Raw genomic sequence first — 21,697 nt, forward strand, 5'->3', positions numbered from 1 at the left:
CACAAGTAAGAAGTCTGCATGCTGCAACTAAAGATCCTGCATGCCTCAGCGAAGATCCCGTGTGCCGCAACTTAGACCCGACGCAGCCAAAATAAATGAATAAATATTTTAAAAAGTTTAAAAAGTGCCTTGAAAACACTCACTTATAATATTACCCAGTTGGAACAGTGAAAAGAATTACTCTTGGTGGAAGAAGAAATAAAGAGGTAAGTATATTGCTGAAAAATTTCAAAGATGGCCATCAGAGGAACCTAAGCATGGGATCTACACTGGTGTGGAAGGCAGGTGGAAGGAAAGGGTGGCTGTGAGCTAAATCCTGATCCGCTGCTGCAGACAATCAGCAGATGAGAGCTCCATTCACCTGTGCGCGATTAGAGGGAGAAGAGCGTATTCAGTATTCAGAATCGTGGAGATGCCCAGAGAGAAAGCTAAGACTTCATGCCCTGAAAAATGTCTCATTTGTTTTAATCATGTGCATGTACTTTTGTATTTTTTTAACATGCTTTTGTATTTTAATTTAACTGTAATCTGAAAAACATAGACACGATTCTGACACCTGCTCCAAATGGATGAACCTTGAAGACATTTTTTTTGTGTGTGTGGTACGTGGGCCTCTCACTGTTGTGGCCTCCCCCGTCGCGGAGCACAGGCTCCGGACACGCAGGCTCAGCGGCCATGGCTCACGGGCCCAGCCACTCCGCGGCACGTGGGATCTTCCTGGACCGGGGCACGAACCTGTGTCCCCTGCATCGGCAGGCGGACTCCCAACCACTGCGCCACCAGGGAAGCCCTGAAGACATTATTATACTCAGTGAAATAAGCCAGTCAGCAAAGGTTTGTATGATTCCACTTCTGCAAGGTCCCTAGGGTGGTCAGATTCACAGGGACAGAAAGTAGGATGGTGGGTGCCAGGGGTTGGGGGAGGGGGAATGCGGTAATGTTTAATGAAGACAGTTTCAGTTTTGCAAGATGAAAAGAGTTCTGGAGATGGATGGTGGTGATGGTTACACAACAATGTGAATGTATTTAATGCCACTGAACTGTACAATGAAAAATGGTGACAATGGTAAATTTTATCAAAGTTGAAAAAAAAAACCCAGAAAAGCACAGAAGATAATCCTAAAACACCCCCTGTACCATCACATGAAGAAGCAAATGTTGTAATTGCTTCAGATATACATTTTCCTTTTTATGAAAGAAAAAAAACCTAGTAGAGATAAAGTTGAAGTCCTCTCCCCCTTGTAATTTCAATTCAAAAAATCCTAAATAGTTTACAGTGAGAAGTCTCCTTGCCATTCTGGTCCTCTGCTTTGGAGGGAAGAAAAGTTACCAGATTTTTGTGTCTCTTTCCAGAGCTGGTTAATTGATTTCAGGATGGTAACTTTTTTTTCTTTCTTAATTTATTTATTTTTAATCTTTGCCTGCGTTGCGTCTCTGTTGCTGTGCGCAGGCTTCCTCTAGTTGCCGCGAGCGGGGGCTACTCTTCATTGAGGTACGCGGGCTTCTCATTGCGGTGGCTTCTCTTTGTTGCGGAGCACTGCCTCTAGGCGTGCGGGCTTCAGTAGTTGTGGCACTCGGGCTCAGTAATGTGGCTCGCGGGCTCTAGAGCGCAGGCCCTAGTAGTTGTGGAGAAGGGGCTTAGTTGCTCCGTGGCATGTGGGATCTCCTGGGACGAGGGCTCGAACCCATGTCCCCTGCATTGGGGGGCAGATTCTTAACCACTGCGCCACCAGGGGAGCCCTGAGCTGCTAACTTTAAGTTGAAAAGTCATATGATAATTTGGCTGAATTAAGAAGCAGTATCGGAATGTTTAAAAGAATATATTTCAAACTCCTATTTATGTTTAATTTTTAGATTTGTAACAATGCTAAGGACTTCAGAAGCATTTGCTTGGTGGAGGGATTTAAGATTAAAGAATCAAATATAACACTTTTATAAATGCCATCTGCAATATTTAAGAGATTTCAACCCACTACATTTCTAAATGGACCCAAATATGTATCCAGTGACCTCTCTGAAAGTGATGGTCCACTTTGCCAGGTGTATAAGTAACATAATAGCTGTAATTGGAACCGAAGACTTAAGAGAAACTCTGTTTTTAAAGGTACAATTTAAATTGACTGTATACTTTCAAAGTAACCACAAAGATGGATTTTTCTAGGCACCAAAGCTGCCCCAAATCCAGACACCGTCGTGAGTTTGATTTGAGGAACGCAAAGACCAGTGTGGCTGGAGCAGAGGGAGCCAGGGGAAAAGTGGGAGGAAACGAAGGCAGGGAGGTAAGGGGTGCGTGCGAGTGCTTTGGGGGCTGCAGGGAAGAGGGTTTTTATCCCCAGGGAGGTGGGCGCCGCGGAGAATTCTGAGCAGAGGTGGGACTAATCAACAGGTTTTGCATAATTTCCACCAGCTGTTGGGCTGTGGACCACAGCTACTTGGTGGGTGCTGCGGGTGGGAAAAACCGGATCCTTGTTGGTTCCCCCAAGCCCGGTAAACAAAGTCTGAAAATCTGGACCTCGGAAGCTCCCCGGGACCCCCAGCAGGGGCCAGAATGCCGGGCGCCTTTCTCAGACTCTTGACCTGTCCACTGCTGCTTCCGCGTGGGCAAATCCTGAACTGCAGCAACGTCCTGTAAACCGTGTTTCCTTTTTGGTGCGCAAAGGTCCCCTTGTTCAGGGTGTGGAGGGTCGGGCAATGGATCCAGCCAAGGTCTGCCTCCCCTCCCCCCACCAAGCTCCCGGTGGGAGGGATGAGTGAGCTACACGGGGGATTCAGATGTTTGCGGGATAATCTGATGAGCAGCCCGCGTCTCAGAAAATTGCAAACCAGATTCTCAGAGATAGGGTCTTTGGGCAGAGTCTCCAAGGACCAGTCGGAGTTTTTTAGGAAGGTACAGTAAGAAAAGACATCCTAGGCAGAGGGAAGGGTATGTACAGAGCAAGGTCAAAACTGAAATCCTGATCTAACTCCCACCCCCCCACCCCTTAACTGCTCCTCTCAACCTGGGTCATGGGGTCACCATGTGAGCCCCACACCTAGTACTTGTTCTGAATGTGTCTCTTCCTCTCACTCCCCCCATCCCCATGGCCATCACCCAGGGCCAGACAGCCATCACCTGGACCATAGTTGTCTGTTCCAATTGCCTTCAATTCCTAGTCATCCATCCCAGTCCAAGAAGAATCTCTCTCCAGCTCTCCCCTGCTCACACACCTCGCATTGCTCCCTAGTGCTCTGGAGAGCAAGTCCAAGCCATTCAGCCTGGCACCTGAAGTCGTGGAAGACCTGGACCTGCCTGCTTCACCATATAGCTAGCATGAACAACACATGAACAATAATAACAAAAATAATAATAACAGCAAATACCCACTTTACATGCTGCCAGGCCGTGGGTCATGCAGTATAAAGGCAGTTTCAGGGAGTTCCCTGGTGGTCTAGCGGTTAGGATTCCGGGCTCTCACTGCCATGGCCTGGGTTCAATCCCTGGTGGGGGAATTGAGATCCTGCAAGCCATGCGGCTCAGCCAAAAGAAAAAAAAAAAGGCTCTTTCACAACAGCGTTATTATCCTCGTTTTACAGAAGGACATTCTGAGGTTCAGAGAAGTCAAGGGACTTGTCCAAGGTCACTAGCATGCCTGTGAACTCAGTTCTTTCCAACTCCCAAGCAGAGGCTTAACTCCAACTCTGTCCACTCCATGGCACATCTCTGGTGTGATAGGTTTAACTTCTTTGCTATTCCTCTGTCTTAGCTCAGGCTGCTATAACAATACCATAGACAGGGAGGCTTGAAACAGACACTTATTTCTCAAAATTCTGGAGGCTGGGAAGTTCTGGAAGATCTTGACACCAAGATCAAGGTGTCAGCCTATTCAGTTCCTGGTGAGGGCTCTCTTCCTGAGTTGCAGACGGCTACCTCCTCTTTTTTTTTTTTTTGGCTGTGGCTTGCAGCATGTGGGATCTTATTTCCCCAACTAGGGATTGAACCTGTGGCCCCCTCAGTGCAAGCATGACGTCTTAAGCACTGGACTGCCAGGGAAGTCCCCCATAAGGGCTTTATTCTACCTTGAGGGCCCCACCCCCATGACCTCATCTAACCCTAAGTACCTCCCAACGGCCTCATCTCTAAGTACCATCATATTGGGGGTTAGGGCTTCAACATAAAAATTTCTGAGGGATGCAAATATTCTGTCCATAACATCCTCCCTTCAGATAGTGAGGCCTCATTCCCCTTGCCTTGAGTGTGGGTCAGACTTCAGTGAAGCACTTAAAAAAAAAGACAAACTTTTTATTTCCATACTCTTGTAGATTCACATGCAGTTTTTTTTTTTTTTTTTTTTTCTTTTTGCTGTATGCGGGCCTCTCACTGTTGCGGCCTCTCCCGTTGCAGAGCACAGGCTCCGGACGCGCAGGCCCAGCGGCCATGGCTCACGGGCCCAGCCGCTCCGCGGCATATGGGATCCTCCCAGACTGGGGCACGAACCCGTATCCCCTGCATCGGCAGGCGGACTCTCAACCACTGCGCCACCAGGGAGGCCCCACATGCAGTTTTAAGAAATAATACAGAGATTCAGTACGACCTTCACCCATTTCCTCCCAATGGTAATATCTTACATAACTCCAGGGCAATATCCCAACCAGGAAATTCATACAATCACTGACCTTATTCAGATTTCACCAGATTTACATGCACTGGTAAGTGTATGCACACGAGTGTGTGTGTTTAACTCTTTGCAGTTTGTCACATGACTAGATTTGTGTGACTACTATCACAGCCAGGATACATAACAGTTCCATCACAAGGGTCCCTTGTGCTACCCTTTTGTAGTCCCTGTCACCTCCCCCTTCCAACACCTGGAAACCACTCATCTATTCTCCACGTCTACAGTTTTGACATTTCAAGACTGTTATAAAGTATATCCATTCAATGAAATATTATTCAGCAATAAAAAGAAATGAAGCACAGATACATGCTACAACACAGATGAATCTTGAAAACATTATGCTAAGTGAAAGAAGCCAGTCACAAAGGACCACGTATTGTAGGATTCCATTTATTGCAATATCCAGAATAGGCAAATTTATTGAGACAGAAGGTATATTAGCGATGCCTAGGGCTGTTGGATTGAGGGTAGGGGATGGGGTGCCAGGGATAAAAGGGGCTGACATAACGGTGCAGGGTTTTTATGTAAGAGTAATGAAAATATACTGAAACTGATTGTAGTGATGGTGCACAGTTCTGTGAATATACTAAAAGCCATTGAATTGTACACTCTAAATGGCTGAATTGTATGGTATGTGAATTCTATCTCAAGTGGTTTAAAAAGAGAGCATTGTATAACTGGAATCATACAGTACGTAATCTTTCACATTGGCTTTTTCTTTTCACCCAAAATAAATTTCTTGAGATATGTCCAAGTTGTTGTGTGTATCAATAGTTAGTTTCTTTTTATTTTGACTAGTATTTCATGGTTTGTACCAGTTTGTCTAACCATTCACCCACTGAAGAACATTGGGGTTGTTTCCAGTTTTTGGCTATTAAAATAAAGCTGTTACGAACATTTATGTACAGGTTTTTATGTGAATTTAAGTTTTCACTTCTCTAAGATAAATGCCTAAGAGTGTAATTGTTGGGTTATATGGAAAGCACATATTTAGTTTTGTAAGAAATCACCATACTCTTTTCCAGAGGGGCTGTACCATTTCACATTCCCACCACCAAAGCACGAATGATCTGGTTTCTCTGCATCCTCACCAGCATTTGGTGATATTGCCTTTTATTATTTTAGCCCTTTAAAAGGGGCACAGTGATGTCTCATTGTGGTTTGAATTTGCATTTTCATAAAGGCTTATCATGTTGACATTTTCTTTTAAATGTGCTTACTTACCAACTTTATGTCCTTTTCCATAAAATGTCTGTTCATGTCTTTTGCCCATTTTCTAATTGGGGTCTTCTTCTTCTTCTTTTTTTATTTTTAAATAGTTGAGTTTTGAGGGACTTCCCTGGTGGCGCAGTGGTTAAGAATCTGCCTGCCAATGCAGGGGACACAAGTTCAAGCCCTGGTCCAAGAAGATCCCACGTGCCGTGGAGCAACTGAACCCGTACGCCACAACTACTGAGCCTGCGCTCTAGAGCCCACAAACCACAACTACTGAGCCCGCGTGTCACAACTACTGAAGCCCGCACGCCTAGAGCCCGTGCTCTGCAACAAGAGAAACCACTGCAATGAGAAGCCCGCGCACCGCAAAGAAGAGTAGCCCCTGCTCGCAGCAACTAGAGAAAGCCCGTGAGCAGCAATGAAGACCCAATGCAGCCAAATAAATAAATAAATAAAATTTATAAAAAATAAAAATAGTTGAGTTTTGAGAGTTCTTTATATATTCTAGATAAGAGTCATTTGCAGATATGTGTTTTGCAAACATTTCCTCCCAGTCTGCAGCTTGTCTTTTCATCTTCTTGCCAGCCTGTCTTGCAGAGCAAACAATTTTATACATTTGATGAAGTCCAATTTACTGGTTTTTCCTTTTATGGATCTTATTTTTGGTATCAAGTTTAAGAACTCTTCACTAGTCCTAAGTCCCAAAGATTAGATTTTCTCCTTTTTTCCCTAAAAGTGTTATGGTTTTATGCATTACATTTTCATTTCGTCCATAATTTGAGTTAATTTTGGTACGAAGTGAAAGATTTAGATAATGCTTCTTCCCTCTCCCTCCCATAAATGTCCAGTTGCTCCAGCATTATTTGTTGAAAAGTCTATTCTTTCTCCATTGACTGTTTTTGTGTCTTAAAAAAAAATCAGTTGGGCATATTTTTGTGGGTCTATTTCTGGGTTCCCTATTCTACTCCATTGTTTTAGGTATCTATCCTTTTACCAGTACCACCATATCTTGATTTCTGTAGCTGTACAGTAAGCCTCAACATTGGGCAGAGTGATCCCTTCCATTTTATACTTTTTCCAAAATTGTTTTCAGCTATTCTGTTACCTATGCCATTCCATATAAATCTTAGAACAAGTTTGACTATGTCTATGCAAAATCTTGCTGGAATTTTGATAGAAATTACTTTAAACTTATCTGTCAAGGGGAGAATTGTCATGTTTACTATGTTGAGTCTTCTAATCCATGGACATGGTATGTCTCTTCATTTATTTAGATCTTTGATTTCATCAGCATTTTGTAATTTTCAGGATACATATCCTGTACATGTTTTGTTAGATTTACACCTAAATATTTAATCTTCTTTGTTACAATTGTTAATGGTATTCTGTTTTAAATTTTGGATTCCATTGGCTCACTTAAATTTAAAAAAATATTTTAAAATTAAAGTATAGTTGATGTTCAACATTATGTAAGTTACGGGTGTACAGTATAGTGATTCACATTTTTTAAAGGTTATATTCCATTTCTAGTTATTATAAAATATTGGCTATGTCCCCTCTGTTGTACAATGTGTCTTTGTAGTATATTTTATTTTATTTATTTATTATTATTTTTTGGCTTGCTGCATGGCTTGAGGGATCTCAGTTCCCCAACCAGGGATTGAACCTGGGCCATAGCAGTGAAAGCCCGGAATCCTAACCACTAGGCCACCAGGAAACTCCCACCTTGTAGTATATTTTATACATAATAGTTTGTACCTCTTAATTTTTCCTTGGGCATCTGCAGTCACTTTCTAAATTCGGCCATATATCTGGTTGCCTGTGAGTATTGTAATCCTTAAATCAAAAAGTTGAAAAAGGGAAAAAGAAAGAAAGAAACAAACAAAAAAGATACTGTTCCTTAAAATCTCCTGGAAGCCACTTCGGCTGGTAGGGGTTGAAACAATGCTAGCTAGACTCAGTGTCTGCACCTCAGTGATCAAAAGCAGTAATCAGCCATCAGAACATAGAACCCAGATAATTGGAGGACAAGGTCTTTTTGTCCCACCCTGGGTCTAGCAAGCCACACCTGGCATAGGTGCCACTGTCTCCAAAGCTGTCTGCCATGGGCTGAGTAGTGGGGGATGGGTAGTCACTCTTGCACTAAAGGCTGAAATTGACTGAAATGGCTGCAGTGGAGTAGCCAAGATTTCCCATGGAAGCCACGAATTCAAATAAGACTCCATCGTTTCAAAAGAGTTAACTTCAAAGAGTTTGTGGCAGTACAATTGTTGTCTATGTGGGGAATCAGGTACCTGGTGCTTCCTTCTCCACCATCATCCCTGACATAACTTTCTACACAGCTGCTTTTCTCTTTTCCTTTGGCCTGTCACTCGGCTTGCGGGATCTTAGTTCCGCGACCAGGACCGGGGATCGAACCCGGGCCCCCTGCCGTGGAAGCGCGGGAGTCCTAACTACTGGACGGCCAAGGAATTCCCTACACAGCTGCTTTGAATGTCCCAATATCTCAAAGAATCTCAAGCCAGCGTCTCCTCCAGAATTTGGGCAGTCTATGGTATGTCTAAACTCCATAATCTCTTGCCCCAGATATTTGTGGGTCTCTAGTCTGCTGTGCAGCTTTACGAGCAGTGCCTGCTGCTTTTCCTACCTGAGAGCTGAGTTAGGCTCAAGAGAGACCAGCGCCTTGCACCTGTCCTCCAAGCATCTCCCAAACAGCTTAGAACAGACTTACACAACAATTAGTGGGTAAGGTTTGCTTTGCTCCCTACAGTTCAAGGGCCAGGTTCCTAAAACTGGGCAATGGGCTACTGTCACAGCCCAAAGGGAAGAAAGGCAGAGGCCACAGTAAAAAGGGAAGATGTCTCTCAGAGACAGAACTGGCCAACACAAGGGATCAAAGACCCCATCAAGAGACTGGTCCAGTAGAGGTGAGGTCTGTCTGAATTCAAACTCCCTTGGCTGGCAAAAAATGTCTAGACTTAAGGGAGTTGGAGGATGGGCTTTGTAAAAAAAAAATTATTTTATTCAAATATAGTTGATTTACAATGTTGTGTTAATTTCTGGTGTACAGCAAAGTGATTCAGCTATATATATATATATATATATATATATATATATATATATACACACACACACACACACACATACACATACACACACACATTCTTTTTCATATTCTCTTCCATTGTGGTTTATCACAGGATATTGAATATATTTCCCTGTGCTATATAGTAGGACCTTGTTGTTTATCTGAGGAAGGTGTTATAGCATCTACAGTCCAGTCAGAAGAGACAAGCCATCTTCGGTATATTAATAAGGAGGATTTAGACTTCCCTGGTGGCGCAGTGGTTAAGAATCTTCCTGCCAATGCAGGGGACACAGGTTTGATCCCTGGTCTGGGAAGATCCCATATGCCATGGAGCAACTAAGCCCGTGCACCACAACTACTGAGCCCGAGTGCTGCAACTACTGAAGTCCGTGTGCCTAGAGCCTATGCTCTGCAACAAGAGAGCAACTGCAATGAGAAACCCATGCACTACAACGAAGACCCAATGCAGCAAAAAAAAAGGGATTTGATATAAAAATTATTGGCCAGTTTAAAAGAAAATTTTAGTTTTATTGGAGTATAGTTGATTTACAATATTGTGTTAGTTTCAGGTGTACAGCAAAGTTATTCAGTTATACATATACATATATCCATTCTTTTTTAGATCCTTTTCTCATATAGGCTATCACAAAAAATTGAGTAGAGTTCCCTGCGCTATACAGTAGGTCTTTGTTGGTTACCAATCTTAAGTATAGTATAGTAGTAGTATCTTATATCTGTCTATCTATATATAGTTTCAATTTTAGAAACGTGGAAGATGGGTCCTGTGGGGTTGGAACACAGAATCCTAAGAGAGGGAGAGAGGGGTGCAGCTTGACTGGTGATTGTTTCTCTGAGGAGCCTCAACGAGGCGGGTTCTGCGAGTGATGAGAAAACTACCAGCTGGAGTTAGCAGCTGATGCTAGGAGGACATGCCTTTGCCAGGGTGAAGAAGCTGGTTTGACCAGAAACTGGAAGAATCAAGTCCCTTCTCCCCCCTACAGCCTTTCAGGCTCTCTATCACCCCCCTGTTGGTAGCCTCTAAGAGGGAGCCTGCACCAAGGCAGAAACATGGTTTGCTGAGACCCAGTTCCAGCAACACACACAAAAATCTGTAGGGATGAGATTGAAGCTGAGAGACAGTAGCTTAATAAGTGATTCCCACTCTGCTTGAAGGATACAACCCCCCGAGGAGGTGGTAAAGCACAGATTTTGAGGTGCTGCTGAAAATTTGTGTTACAAATGACCTGCTCAATTCAGTAAAAACTCGTATGTGTACTGTCTTTTGTGAGAAGAGCATCCATCTGATCTTTTTAGCCCCTTTCCTTTCCCTGGTAAAAGGTCCCCTCTCCTAAACTCTCATGGCTATCCCTGAGTTAGCCCCAGGATACCAGGTGACAGGTAAGAGAAAGGAAGTAGGAGTTGAGGCAAAGGCCTCCCCATAGATGTTTGTGAGCTATGCACACCTGGGGCCAGTACTTGTCATGCCCATCCCAGTGAAGGCTCTGTGAAAATAAGGAACACTGCAAGGAGATGAACATAGGGTAGAGTTCTGCCCACAGAAGAGGAATCGGTTCAGGAAGAGGAGACCAAGCATCCTGGGGGTAAAGGAGATCCTGGAAATAAGAGTGAGGAGGCAGAATGTTGAAGCAGAGAGTAGGTTTCCAAAGAGACAAAGGCTAGGGCTCCAGAGGAGGAATAGCGGGGTCCTGGGGTGTGGGGGATGGAAGAACAGAGTGGGAAGAGTTATGTAAGATGGAAGAGCAGGGTCCCAATTGGATAGAGTATTAGGGAAGAGGAGAGCCACTGGTTTTCAGAGAAGATGAATGGGATCTAGAACAGGAACAAGTTAACTGTAGTACGTTTTAAAAAGTACTACAAAGCTACAATAACCAGGACAGTGTGGTACTGGCATAAGTTTAGACATATGGATCAATGGGACAGAACTGAGAGTTTAGAAATGATCCCCTACATTTATGGTCAATTGATTTTCAACAAATGGCCCAAGAAAAGTCCATGGGGAGGGACTTCCCTGGTGACCCAGTGGTTGAGAATCCACCTTCCAATGCAGGAGACATGGGTTTGATCCCTGGTCGGGGAACTAAGATCCCACATGCCAACTAAGCCCATGCACCACAACTAAAGAGAAGCCTGTGAATGGCAATGAAGAGCCTACAGGCTGCAATGAAATATCCCGTGTGCTGCAACTAAGACCCGATGTAGCCAAAAATAAATAAATATTTAAAAAAAAGAAAGGAAGTCTATTCCACATGGTTTCAGGGGCTGGAGGAGGGTGTGAATGGAGGGTTGCTGTTTAATTGGGTATAGAGTTTCAGTTTTGCATGATGAAAACAGCTCTGGGATTGGTTTCCCATAGTCAATGTACTTCACACTGCTGAACTGTACACTTAACAATAGTTAAGATGTAAATTTTATGGTATGTGTATGTCATCACAATTAAAAGTATAAAGTTTTAAAGCAAGAGAGTGAAAACACTACTCACAGAATGGAATAAAAATTTGAAAATAATATATCTGATAAGGGACTTGCATCAAGAGTAAATAAAGAACTCCTATAAATCAATAATAGAAAGCCAGACAACCCAGTTTAAAAGTGGCAAAACACTTGGGACTTCCCTGGTAGTCCAGTTGCTAAGACTCCACACTCCCAGTGCAGGCGGCCAGGGTTCGATCCCTAGTTCGTTCCCTAGTCAGGGAACTAGATCCCACATGCCGCAACTAAGAGTTTGCATGATGCAACTAAAGATTCCGCATGCCACAACTAAAGATTCTGCATGCCACAACTAAAGATTCCGCATGCCACAACTAAAAGATCCTGCATGCCACAACTAAGATCTGGTGCAGCCAAATAAATAAATATTTTAAAAAGTGTCAAAACACTTGAACAGACATTTTTCCAAGGAAGATATACTAATGGTCAAGAACATATGAAGATTTCTGAACACGATTACACATTACGAAAATGCAAGTCAAAACCACAACGAGGGTGGGGGTTAGGTGAAATGCACGAAGGGGGTCAAAAGATACAAATTTCCATTTATAAAATAAGTCATGGGAATGTTATGTACAGCATGGCAAATGTAGTCAATAAATACTGTACTGTAGATTTGAAAGTTGCTAAAAGAGTGGAGCTTTAAAGTCCTCATTGCAAGATAAATTATTTTTTGTAACTATGTGTGGTAAGAGAGGTTAACTAGACTTATTGTGGTGATCATATTGAAATATATACAAATGTGGGAGCATCATGTTGTACAGCTGAAACTAATATAATGTTATATATTAATTATAACAGTTTAAAAAAAACCCCGTAAGACACAACTTCACACCCACTAGAATGGCTAGAATCAAAAGTGAAAGAATAAGTGTACTTGAGGATATGGAGAAATTGGAACCCTCATACACTGCTGGTGGGAATACAAAATGATGCAGCCACTTTGGAAAACAGTCTGGCATTTTCTCAAAACTTAAACCTAGAATTACCACATGACCCATCAATTCCACTCCCAGGCATATGCCCAAGTGAAATAAAAGCATATGTTTACCCAAAAACTTGTACATGACAGCACTGATTGGAAACAGACTGTCAGCTATTTCTCCAGCAAAGATGGGTTTATTCAGGATCAGCAGAGAACTGCAATTCAGGGTGTGCAACCACCGCAAGCTGTGTGCAAGTCTCCCCAGAGCAAGGGAAGGAGAATGCTTTTACAGAAGGGAAAAGGACTTTGGGAGGGTTATAGTAAACAGTCTACGGTGTTTCATTGACTGAATCTTTGCCAAGAATGGAGTCTTTCTTCTTCCTCTTGGGCTCTGCTATGATTGCAGGGTGTGGGAGCTCCCCCTTCTGCTCTCCTGACTCTATTTAATTAATTTTTTTATTAAATAAGTTTTATTTAAACAAATAAATGTTTATTAATTTTTTATTAATTTTTTTACAAATGCTTATAGCAACATTTTTCATAATAGTCAAAAGGTAGTAACAATCCAAATGTCCATTAACAGATGAATAAAGAAAATGTGATATGCCTATATAATGCAATATTATTCAGCCATAAAAACAAAGGAAGTATTGATACCTGGATATCCCTTGAAAAAATTATGCTAAGTAAATGAAGTCAACAACAAAGTCCACATATTACATAATTCCATTCATATGAAGTCAGTGAATACTGAAATCTATAGAGACAAAAAGTAGATTAGTGACTGCCTGGGGCCTGAAGGAGGAAAATGGGAAGATACTGATAGCTAAAGGGTAGAGGGGTTTCTTTTTGAGATGATGGAAATGTTCTAAAATTGACGACAGGGACTTCCCTGGTGGTCCAGTGGTTAAGACTCCACATTTCCACTGCAGGGGGCACGGGTTCCTCCCCTGGTTGGGGAACTAACATCTCGCATGCCGTGCAGTGGTGGCCAAAAATAAAATAAAATAAAATAAATAAAATAAAATTGACCATAGTGATGAATATACTGAAAACCACAGCACTGTACATGTTAAAGTGGTCCATTGTACATTTTAAAGTGGTCCATTGTATAGTATGTGTTGCATCTTAACAAAGCCTTTCAAATAAATGGCTAAATGCATTAAGAGTTTGCAATCCAATCTCTTAAGCATATTAATAGTTTCTGGGTACATCCCACATTTATGTGATGTGGAACATTTATAATTTAATATGGGACATTTATAACAATTATAATAATGTGGGACATATATGACATTTATAATTTATTTTCTTTTATCAGTGAAAACAGGAATTTTGTTGTACGGCTATTACAGTTGTTTACATCTCAAAGTGCTTTAAGAACACACTGAAAAAATAATGTAAAACATACATCTAGGGCTTCCCTGGTGGCACAGTGGTTGAGAGTCTGCCTGCTGATGCAGGGGACACGGGTTCGTGCCCTGGTCCGGGAAGATCTCACATGCCGCGGAGCAGCTGGGCCCGTGAGTCATGGCCGCTGAGCCTGCGCGTCCGGAGCCTGTGCTCCGCAACGGGAGAGGCCACAGCAGTGAGAGGCCCGCGTACCGCAAAAAACAAAAAAACAAAAAACCCCTCATACATCTAAGAATTTAATGAACATGTCTCATAGCTTGTGACTGGTGAGAGGAGATCCTCCTGCTCCAGTCTGGCCTGGCCCTGGCAACCCACTTGCTCTGGGCTTGCTCCTCAAGGGGTCGGTCCATCTAGAAACAGCTTTGAGTAACCTGCTTACACCTGTGCCCCATTCAGGTCCGAAGCAGGATTTGGTTGAAAGCAAAGATCCTTGGAGGGTCAGAGCGGAATCCGGGTCTGCTTGGCCACGTGATCTCCACCTGCTGTTAACTCTGGGGGCGGGGTGGTGGTGGTGAGAGGGGGTCCTTGCGAACAGTCCTCTAGGGGGCTCGTCAAGGGCAGGTGGGTGAGGCGACGCTCGGCTGGGCGTGGACATCTCTACGCCTTGTGGATGCGCCGGGGATCGCGGCTTACCGGCACTTAACCGCCTCAGGTGCCTCTGCTGGACCGTCTGTTGCGCCTTGACCTGCCTGGGCCGCGGGAGACGAAGGGAGGACGCCGGGGACCCCAGAAGTGGGGAAATGGTGAGTGTGCGGGGCCATGTGTCCCAGGACGGGGAGGGGGGATTGAGTCGGAACCTGCCGTGGCGGGACGCTGGCCTCCCTGCAGTCAACTCGAGTCTGCGAACTCGCGTGGGCCGGGGGTGCCTCTCGGACCTCAGTCCCCTTCGTCTTGCTAGTGGGGTCGGGGCCGGCAGCCGGGACCCCGGGAGTCCTGTCCCGTCGCTTCGCGCCGCGACTTCGGCTCCTGGGCAGCTCTGTGCCCGCAGCCCCCCGAGTCCCCCAGATTGTGTGGTGACCTTGGGGAGGGTCATCAGGGGACAGTCGTGACTCGGTTTCCGGGGTTCGTGCTTGGGAGGAGCTGTGGTCTGTGGTGTCCCCAGTCCCTGTTTTCTTCCCAGGCAGCACCCATTCTCTTTCGAATTTTTTAAAATTTTAGGAAGCAGGACCTCAAATCCATGACACTGTCCCCCCAGCCTAGCTCTTCCTAGGACTGGCAGTAAATCCCTAAACTTTCAGATCCTTTCCACCTTCCCAAGGCCCACTTGCCCTCTCGAATTCACAGCATCATTATCAGCTGTTCGTTCTCCGTGGTGCATTTCAAACGGACCCAATATTTTAATTGTTTATTCTCCGCAGCCGATGGATGGCTGTGTTTTTTTGTTTGTTTGTTTTTGTTTTTGTTTTTGTTTTTGTTTTTTTTTTTTTGCGGTACGCGGGCCTCTCACTGCTGTGGCCTCTCCCGTTGCGGAGCACAGGCTCCGGACGCGCAGGCTCAGCGGCCATGGCTAACGGGCTCAGCTGCTCCGTGGCACGTGGGATCCTCCCGGACCAGGGCACGAACCTGTGTCCCCTGCATCGGCAGGTGGACTCTCAACCACTGCGCCACCAGGGAAGCCCCGGATGGCTCTTTTTAAAAGATTTATTTTTTGTTTGTGGATATTTTACATGAAAGGAAATCAGAGAATTACCAGCTGGAACTACTTTATATGAAATCCTTTTGTCTCTCCCCCTGGATCTTTCCTGGATTCCTATATCCTATGGGAAGTCTTTGGGGCAGAGGTACGTCTTTGGAAACTTTCCTAGGTGTTCTCACTTGTCAGCCCTACCCCCCTCTGTGTTTGTCACCTTGAAAAATTTATTCACTTATTTGAGCCTCAGTTTTTCAATATATAAAATGCATTTAATTAATAGATCTTGAAAGACAGTATAAAATATTTACAAAGAAGTGAGTCTCTAAAAAATGAAATAATGTATTTCAGTATTATTACATTACGTTTGTTCCATTTATTTCTTGTTTCCCTTTTTTTCACTCCCCTGGGAGCATGTATAAATATTCTGAGGTCTTGTTAGGAGCCAAACTTGGGTCCACTCGCCCACACATAATAAAGCCAATCTACTGACACTGGGATGTGGTGAAGGAAAGTGCAGCATTTATTGCAGGGCACCAAGTAAGGAGTCCAGGTAGCTAGTGCTTAAAAGTCCTGAACTCCCCAAAGGCTTTCAGGGAAAGATTTTTAAAGATGGGGTGAGGGAGAGGGTGTTGTGGGGTGTATGATCAGCTTGTGCAAATTCTTCTGATTGGTTGGCAGTGAGGTAATTGGGAGTCAGCATCATCAGCCTTCTGTTTCCAGCTGTTCTGGGATCTAGGTGCTGGTGGGCAGCATACAGTTAACATCTTCCACCTGGTGAGGATTTCAGTATCTGCAGAACAGCTCAAAGGACATGGCTGAGAATATTATCTATAGCCCTTGAGGAGGAACTAAAGGTTCTTGACTTTAATGGCTAAACTATTATTATTTTATATTGCTTGACTGTTGTCCTTTTTTTCTGCATTTTCTCACTTCTCTGATTAAATTTATTCTTTGGAACTCTGGGAAGGCCTAGGAGGCTAAAGTTTTTCTACAGACAGGAGGCAGGTGGAGGACATGGCCGGGGGTGGGGGGAGGAGTTCTGTTCCGGAAGGCCCCATAGGGTCCTGCTTGGTTACAGTCTGTCCTTATTTTGGGGGCGTTTCAAGTGGAATATCAGGTCTTAGACTTGCAACACTTAGAAGTGTTCAAATGTGATTGTTTTCCAAGCAGTTTCTTGCTGTGGAAATAATAATTAACTGTTATATTCATTTCTGAAGGGAATAGATATTTGTGAGTTTTCTCGTTGAACTAGCCTTGCAATTTTCTTCCCTCCTTTACACATAAACACTGCTTTTGAGTGACTTTACTGGATTCTGCAAAGAGTGGGTTCGTCACTTTTAAAATATCAATGTTGGTCCAGAGAAACTTAGCTGGGAGCAGAGTTTGAGGTCAGTGTCTCTAAGAGAAGCCCCCGCCTTGAGGCTGCAAAGGGAAGGACTTGAAGGCCATTTGGTTCTTCCTGAAAGCCTCCCCCTGCAGATGCTTACCTGCTCACACCCACCTGAGAAGGAGCCCTTTCTACTGAGAGAAGCTCCAACCCTGGAAAGCTGGGGATGCACCTGCAATGGGGGTGGCAGGGTGGAGTGATGCCCTTTTTGAGGCCGTAACTGTAGTTCCTTTGTGCCTGTTTCTAGATGTAGGTTGGAGTTTTGCATCCACAGCTTAGGCATGATCCAAGTAATTTGTGCCCATTGAGAAAATCTGTGAAGGTCACGCATTCTGTCTTCTGATAAAGGGTCTTGAATTTGGGAGTTCTCTGGGTCAGAACCTTTAGTTGAATTTGGGTGAGAGTTTCCTCATTGTGAGAATGGAAGCCTGGGGGAGGGAGCTTTTTCCATTATTCCCCAGGCACAGGAGGGCAGGCAGAGCTCCCAGAGTTTATTCTTGTGGCTGCTCTGGTGTCCCCACCCTCCTTCTCCAGGGACTGACCTGGCCTGGCGGTTCTATCTCAACCAGGAGAGTCTGGAGCCCAAAGCTTGGGAAGGTGTTTCACTTTCAGAATGTAGCTTTTGCTTCTGAACAGTGGGGCGCAGGCTGCTTATTTCAGCTGATTCGAATATTTGTGATTCTTTCCCTTGATTCCTTTATCTGTTGATTATTAGGGCCCTGTAACTGATTTCCCTTAGCAGTTTGTAATTTTATTTCCTGTGGGAGTGTGTGAGACTTTTAATTTCTTGGGCTTTGAGAATGTAAGTTGACTGGAAGATACAATGTGAGTTGGACGAGAAAGTTCTGGAGACAAATAGAATATTTGCTCCTTTTAGGGCAGAGAACCTCAAGATGTGAGATGCGTAAATTTAAATTTTCAGGTACATTTTCAATTTTTAAATTAGGTTTTCTATGTGCATATCCCTGAGAAATTTGATATGTAAAAGGCTATACAGGGGCTTCCCTGGTGGCGCAGTGGTTGAGAGTCCGCCTGCCGATGCAGGGGACACGGGTTCGTGCCCCGGTTTGGGAAGATCCCACATGCCGCGGAGCGGCTGGGTCCGTGAGCCATGGCCGCTGAGTCTGCGCATCCGGAGCCTGTGCTCCGCAACGGGAGAGGCCACAGCAGTGAGAAGCCCGCGTACCACAAAAAAAAAAAAAGGCTATACTATTGCCAAGCCAAATGAATTTCCATTTTAATTGATGGGAGGTAAACTACTCAAAGCTTACTTAAACCTTTGAGAACCATGCTATGTTTATGGGATTAGGCCCAAACCTTTAGTGCATTATAATATGCAACCCATTCCCCCAAATACCCTCCAGTTTGATATATAAGGACAAACTCTGATGCCTCCTATGATTTTTTTTTCATTTTTAAAATTCACTGTTTATACCCAACCTTGTTCCAGAAAGGGTTTAAGGTGGCTTAAAATAGCCTCTTGTTTAGTTAGGAAGAGATTTGAAAATTTTCATTTTTTTATGGCTTAAGCTTTTATAACCATTAAGGTTTAAAGGACTATATCTTAGAATGGTTTCCTATGAAGAAAAGTTAAAATTAATGAATTTTAAAAAGCAAAAGTAAGTTAAAAATACAGGCTAACAGATAGTCAAGTAGGTAATAAATTACGTACTGTTTATTTTAATAATGCATGTTAAGGTTAAAAAAACTCTGTAAGATAAGAATCTAACTTAAGAAGATTCCCCACCAGCATATCCTGGTCGCCTCTAGTGCTCTTGCTTCAGCCACCCCAATTTGACCTGTGTTGATCATTTCTTGAGCTTCTTGTAAGTGTTTCTTTATATAAAAACAAGCAATTGCAAATGCATTTTCTTCTTACACGTTTGTGCTTGTAATGAGCAGACTCCCCATTTTTTTCTGTTTTTGGCTGCGTGGCTTGTGGGATCCTAGTTCCCGGACCAGGGATTGAACCCCGGCCCCCTGCAGTGGCAGTGTGGACTGGACTCCCCATTTTTGGATGTTTGACAGCTCACAGCTTAAGCCTCACCCTGCCCTCTTCCTCTCGTGCCCCCACCTGGACAAGCTGATGAGAAAGCCTGGGTGGTCTCTCCCTTAGAGCAGGAGATTCCACGTGCACAGGCCCCTGTGTGCAGAACACTTGCCCTAGCCTCACTCCTCAACCACAGTGAACACCCAGGCCAGGCTCCTCTCTTTGTTTTCTGAAGCCGTTTCTGAGCTGCTTGAGAGGCCAGCCCTGCCCTTTCTTGAGACCTCAATTGTGTGAGTTTTAAGCCTTTTCCTACCCTTTTGGTATGTGTGCATGTGTGTGCACATCAGCATCAATCTCAACAAGGGAACCCTACCTCTGCAGGTGACCACAACAGTTGGCACCATGAGCAGCACGTCCGGACCTGACCACCCCACCACGGGTCTGTCTTCTCTTGCTCTGACTTGCTCACCTGCTGTGCTCTCTGATGGGGGCCGGTGCTGTGGGCTGCTGGGTGCTGGGGAGCTCGTGCTGTGAGCTGTGCTGCCCTTTGTTGCATTGTTGACCCCACCAGGACTCAGTTCTATTTTCAGCCAACCAGAGATGGCAGTTTTGAGAATTCCTAAAGCTTTTAGGAACAGGAGTATGGGATTGGGGCTCTCCTTAAAGTAGTCCTGGGTTGATGTCTTTGCCGGATTTATTTGAGTGTTAGAGTGAAGCGATGACAGAGGCTGGTTTGGCCCTGACACACGCCAGGGTTTTTGGTGACAGAGGGGGCCTATACCCTGGAAAAGGGGTGGGTCCATCAGATAGCCACTCCTGAAACATCTGCCATTTAAATAGGGAGAAAGAGAAGAGAGGGGGGAACGGCAGCCAGTAGATGGCCGCTGAGTTCACCCTCCTAATTCTAGGGGCTCACCAGGACCCTTGGGTACCTCTGCTGCTGTGGCCCCTGCCTCTACTGCAACAAAGATCCTACTCTTGGGGTTATAGGGGACAACACCATGGCACCTCTGTGGCCAGCAAAGGTACTAGTTCAAACTCAAACTAAGCTCTGGGTCCTTAAACCCTACAAAGCAACCAGTTGTCATGGGGGAGACCCCTAACCCTAATGGCACTGGTGTGAGGCTCTCTGGAGGGAAAAAATGATAAGCACCAGGGTAGAGAGGACACCTCTTCCCCTCAAGTATATCCAGTGATGAAAATACAACAGGGAGGAAGCAAAAGAAAAAATAAATACTGAAGCAATTTGACCAATTGGCAATCCAACATATACTAAAAGATTTTACGCAACAAAAAAGGTAAAAGGACACTGCTTGGCTTTTGCCCTCTACAACATAGGTTCTGAATTAATTTTTCCATCTGGTGTAACGCACGAATTCAGAAGTCTTCAAGCAATTAATCAATACTGGGTCTCAAAGTAGAGTCATATGGGGGTCCCACTAAATTTAAGCAAGGAACTCATGATCATCTTAGGGGAGTTACTGAATATACTATGGGGGACAAATAGGTATGCCTCACCTTAATCATCAGAAAACTACTGTCTTGACTAAATTCCCCATGGTCATAATACCCAGTGTCCTAAAATATCCCATACCAAGCAGGGAAACTCTACACTAATGAGTCATGAATTAAATTTATTAAAAAATTTTAAATTTCTACTATTATATTTTATTTCTATTTAAAAATTAAAAAAATATTTTATATTGGACTATAGTTGATGTACAACGTTGTGTTAGTTTCAGGTGTACAGCAAAGTGATTCAGTTATACATATACATATATCTATTCTTTCTCAAATTCTTTTCCCATTTAGATGATTACAGAATATTGAGCAGTGTTCCCTGTGCTATACAGTAGGTTCTTGTTGGTTATCTATTTTATATATAGTACACTGTATATGTCAATCCCAAACTCCCAATTTATCCCTCCCCCCTGCCTTTCCCCTTTGATAACCATAAGTGTGTTTTCTATGTCTGTGAGTCTATTTCTGTTTTGTAAATAAGTTCACTGGTATCATTTTTTAAGATTCCACATATAAGCAGTATCATATGATATTTGTCTTTCTCTGTCTGACTTACTTCACTTAGTATGATAATCTCCAGGTCTATCCATGTTGCTGCAAATGGCATTATTTCATTCTTTTTTATGGCTGAGTAATAGTCCACTGTATATATGTACCACATCTTCTTTATCCATTCATCTGTTGATGGGCATTTAGGTTGCTTCCATGTCTTGGCTATTGTAAACAGTGCTGCAATGAACACTGGAGTGCATGTACCTTTTGGACCATGGTTTTCTCCAGGTATACGCCCAGGAGGGATTGCTGGATCATATGGTAGCTCTATTTTTAGTTTTTAAAGGAACCTCCATACTGTTCTCCATAGTGGCTGTACCAACATGAATTACATTTAAATGAAGTCTTTGGCACTTCCAAATTGTCTTGACAAAAATGGGATTCCACAGACCTTACCCCCACCACGGCTCCCCCAATTAAGTTACTTAATCTGTCCCAAAGTAAACAGGACTTTGAAGGATTGTAAACCATTGTATAACACCTATTTAATGAAGAAGTGATTATCCACTGTTCTTCTCCTTTAATAGCGGAATTTGGCCTGTTCTTAAACCTGGAAAGAATGAATGACACCTCACAGTGCATTACTGCAACCTGGAGGCTGTGGTCTCACCACACAAACCCCTATTCCCAGTCCTCAGCATTATGGGAATTACTGACTCCATCCACTCAGCAGCTGGTAAATATCCTGCTCCCCCAGATTTGGCTAAGTGTGTTCTGTTCAGTGCCTATTTGAATAGCCTCTCAGCTGCAGTTGGTTCCACCTCTGAAGGGACATGATACACCTTTACCTGGTTATCCTCAGGGAACCTC

General features: G+C 43.9%; 1 protein-coding gene across 1 annotated transcript in view; it reads left to right on the top strand.

The window, feature by feature from the left end:
- Positions 1 to 17,725, top strand: part of PRKCSH (PRKCSH beta subunit of glucosidase II) — a 124,243-nt gene extending 106,518 nt beyond the window's left edge. Inside the window, exon 18 of the mRNA XM_082622129.1 lies at positions 17,709 to 17,725. The gene's annotated coding sequence lies outside the window, so the exon portion shown is untranslated. The remainder of the gene's footprint in view (positions 1 to 17,708) is intronic.
- Positions 17,726 to 21,697: the final 3,972 nt, after the last annotated feature.

The sequence above is a fragment of the Mesoplodon mirus genome (genome assembly GCF_964341445.2).
Source record: "Mesoplodon mirus genome assembly, chromosome: 5".
NCBI classification, from domain to species: Eukaryota; Metazoa; Chordata; class Mammalia; order Artiodactyla; family Ziphiidae; genus Mesoplodon; species Mesoplodon mirus.